General features: G+C 38.6%; 1 non-coding gene across 1 annotated transcript; it reads left to right on the top strand.

The window, feature by feature from the left end:
• The first annotated feature begins 682 nt into the window (after positions 1 to 682).
• Positions 683 to 789, top strand: LOC141650677 (small nucleolar RNA R71). Its single transcript, XR_012546696.1, has one exon. It is a non-coding gene; the product is annotated as a small nucleolar RNA R71 (small nucleolar RNA).
• Positions 790 to 4,094: the final 3,305 nt, after the last annotated feature.

The following is a 4,094-nucleotide window of genomic DNA, read 5'->3' as shown; positions in this document are numbered from 1 at the left end:
TTCTTGTTGATTCTTTTGCATTTGGAGGACCGCTTTTTGGACATCAAAACTTTGGTCATTGTGGTGATTGTATGGGTTTTGATTTTGGTAACCTTGGTTTTGATTGTAAAAGGGTCTTTGATTTTGATTTCTCATGGGTGGTGGAGTGTATGTTGTTTGAGGGTTTTGAACATTTTGGCTTTTGTATGAGAGATTTGGATGGAACTTGGTGTTTTCATTGTAAAAATTTGAATAAGGGGTACCACTTTTGTAAGCTTGGAAAGCATTGACTTGCTCGGTTGTTCCCCTACATTCACTTGAGTCATGACCCAAGGTTCCACAATTCTCACATATCCCGCTTGGGATTGATGAGGATGCCGTCATGGCATTAACATGATGCTTTGTTGATTTTGAGTTTTCCTCAAGTCTAGCCATAGCTTGTTCAAACTTCAAGTTGATTGTGTCAATGTGAGCACTAAGTTGAGCACCCAATTGAGTAACGGTGTCCACTTCATACTTTCCTCCTCTAGTAGCCTTGCGAGGCCTACTATATTGCGAATTATGGACCGCCATTTCCTCAATCTTGTTCCATGTTTGATTGTCATCAACTTCGGTGAACATTCCATTTGATCCCATATTGAGAATGTTCCTTGAATCTTCATATAAACCATTCCAAAATTGTTGCACTAAAAACCATTCGCTAAGTCCATGGTGAGGACATGAGCGACAAATACCTTTGAACCGCTCCCAAGCTTCATACAAAGACTCTTCATCCCTTTGCTTAAAACCCGTAATTTGAGCTCTTAGCATATTAGTCTTTTCCGGTGGGTAGAAATTTTTGTAGAAAGCTAGAGCTAGCTTCTTCCAAGAATCTATTCCAAGGGTGGCCTTATCAAGGCCCTTCAACCATTGCTTTGCGGTGCCGATTAACGAAAAAGGAAATAAGACCCATCTTATTTGGTCTTGAGTCACGCCCGTTTGAGAGATAGCTTCACAATAATCACAAAAGGTTTCCATATGAGAATGAGGGTCCTCACTAGGCATTCCCCCGAATTGGCTCCTCTCAACTAGTTGGATGAAGGCGGACTTGGCAATAAAGTTTCCGGTAAGATGTTGTGGGGTAGGAGTACCATTTGGTAGATCCTCCTCGGTGGGTATAGAGTGCGACGAGAATTTAGGCATTGTAGGTGGATTTTGTGTGGTATTGTTTAATGGGTTTTCTTCTCCTTCTATTGCGAAAGGATTGACAAACTCACTAGCGGGTTGAACAACTTCACCAACACCTCCCAAATTCCTCCTAACAAGTCTCCTATTATTCGTCAAGGTTCTTTCGATTTCACGGTCAAAAGGTAACAAATCTCTTTGTAACCTTCTAGACATGCAAAATATCAAACAACTCAAAAACAATTAGAACAAACCTTGAGGAGTTTTACTTCCCAAGGTGAAAAAGACACAACTAAAAACAATAAAAGAAATCTTAAATCAATTAAACACCGTCCCCGGCAACGGCGCCATTTTTGATCGGAGCCATTTGGTGTTCACAATTAAGCATATGTGGTCGTTGGTTAATGGTCGATACAAAACACAATTTATACTTCACAAACAACTCTACAATTAGTAAAGAGGCAAGTAAAGGTCGGATCCCAAGGGACGGGTATTGAAATGAAGATTCTATTGTAACTAGTGGTGTCTAGGGGTGTCACAAATTGGGTTGATGTAGAAGGTTACTAAACTAAGATAGCAATGAAAATAAACTAACAAGGTAAATAAAATAAGGGATGTAAACAATTGATTAAAAGCACTAGGGTGTCATGGGTTCATAGGGGAATCATGGGATATGATCATACAAACATGTTCTCAAATTATAAGCAAGCAATTATTGTTGTGATGGATTGAGTTGGGTTATATCTTACAATCCTAGGAAAGTTTGGGTCCCGGAGCCGAATCTCTTGGATTGTACAACACCTACAAGTCGACTTAATCTTCCCTACTTAACACATGCATGGTCTAACAAGACTCGAGTTGGGTTATGTCTTACAAGTCAAGTTGAAAGGATAGAAGATGATAGTAAATGCAAGGATTCATAGGCTTAGCATTTCATCAAATATAACATGTGCATGTATTAAGATCAAAACAAGCAAGCAAATAAGATATGAAAGCATATTAATTTAAGCATGAATCATTCCCCATGTTGGTTTCCCCTAATCACCCATTAAACCCTAGCTAAGAGACTACTCACTCATTATCATATTGATCATGCTAGAAAGGTTGTCAATCATACTAACATAATGAAACATGATGAATAAATGAAAGTAATTAGCAATAATTAAAAAAGGGATTAAGAGATTATACCTACTAATGATTCCAATAATAAAGCAAGAATAATAGAAGTACTTGAATCCTAGATTGAGAGGTTGTCAATCTCCCAATAATAACCCAAATAATCTTCAATTACCCAAAATAAAGTAAGAACAAGAGAGAGATTAAAGAACTAAAACTTGGATTAAAACTTGATTAATATTTGATTACAATATTGAAGAGAGATTTGATTGATATTAACTACACTAATTATTGATAAGAAGAACATGCTCCTCTAATTAGACTAATGGGGTATTTATAGTGAAAATTAGGGAGGATGCATTAGGGTTAACTAAGGGCTAAACTAGTAATTACACTTTTTAAGTTGAGCAAGGAGCCTCCGGGATTATCCGAGAGAAGGGCTTCTCTTATCGATGCTTGAGGAATGAAAACGTGCTGTGCTGCGATCCGTGCGGATGGGAGTCGGGACGGCCGGATCTGGGCTGAGGGATCCGAGCGGATTCTTGGGCAAGACGCTCGGACTGGCGAGGGGGAATCCGGGCGGATTCCTTTGCGGGACGCTCGGATTGGCGAGGACGGACGGATTCTCTACAATCCGTTCGGATTGTAGTTCAGCAGCTTTCCTTCTTCTTTTTCTTCCCTTTTCTTCATGAATTCCTTGGGGATTTCCTTGGGGACTCAAGGATCCTTTTCTCAACAATGCTCTTCTACTATGCTATGTACAAAAGCCTTCTAGTCTTGTCTCTCCTTGATGCTTGGTCATTGAATATGATCAATTTAGCCTTGTTTTGCCATGAAAATGCAAGATTCTTACTCCTTTCCTACCAAGGGATCAAAATCTCAAAGAATATGCAAAACAAAGAACTAAAGATAAGAAATGACCCAAATAGGCACTAAAAAGCATAGAAACAATGGTAATTCGGGGGCTAAATATGCGCCAATTATGGTCGCATCACTCATGGTGCCCCAACTTTTGTTAATGGTGATATGTGTAGAAGTTATAGTGTTGATGCTTAAATTTTGATTTTGCGTACCTAATACTTGGTTTTATTGTGCCGCAAGCTTACAATTTTGTTAATAATGCTACGTATTGTCTTCAATCGAGAACTTTACCTTAAAAGCTTGCCAAAATTTCCTGTTGATATACCAAAGCGTATACGATTGAATTTTAATTTTGCATTTGAAACATAGATTCCTTGTTCCATAGAGTTGCAATTTTGTTAATGATGTATTGTTTTGCTTATATATGTGTTAATGCTTAGTTTGCCTTGTGGGTTATATAGTCATGAGGAGTAAAGACGCATAGGTATATATGGTTGTGTTGGAAAGGATGTGAAACGGGCGTGAGTCGATGAGCCATGAGGATAAAGAGTAAAGAGTTAATAATGTGTGATGGGTGAACATGGTATCTTGAGACTTAAGGATGTGAAACAAATGTTTTATTGGGCTTGAGGTAAGTTGGGTTATTTTATGTGGATTTGGGCCATGTAGGTAGGTAGGTATATGATGATACATTTAGTATTACGAAGTTTGATTTTTGCGGTCATGAGAGTAAGAGTGTGGCGTGTAACACTTGAGGACTCAATCATATTGTTATGGTAGTTGATCATTCGTGTTAGAGAGTGTAATCGCTTAATCTAAGTGTATACGCATGAAGTGTGAAAATGGTTATGTGGGAATCTGACCCTATGAGTGGTAGCATAGGTGTTGCATAGTTGCCTCCCAATGGTCAAGTAGAGCGTCTATGGTATGCATCGTGATCGTTTTGAAGTGTCCATTTGGGTGATGTTGTTATT

The sequence above is a fragment of the Silene latifolia genome, chromosome 3 (assembly GCF_048544455.1).
Source record: "Silene latifolia isolate original U9 population chromosome 3, ASM4854445v1, whole genome shotgun sequence".
NCBI classification, from domain to species: Eukaryota; Viridiplantae; Streptophyta; class Magnoliopsida; order Caryophyllales; family Caryophyllaceae; genus Silene; species Silene latifolia.
Note: the sequence above shows the minus strand (reverse complement) of the source record. Positions and strands in the feature narration are given on the sequence as shown.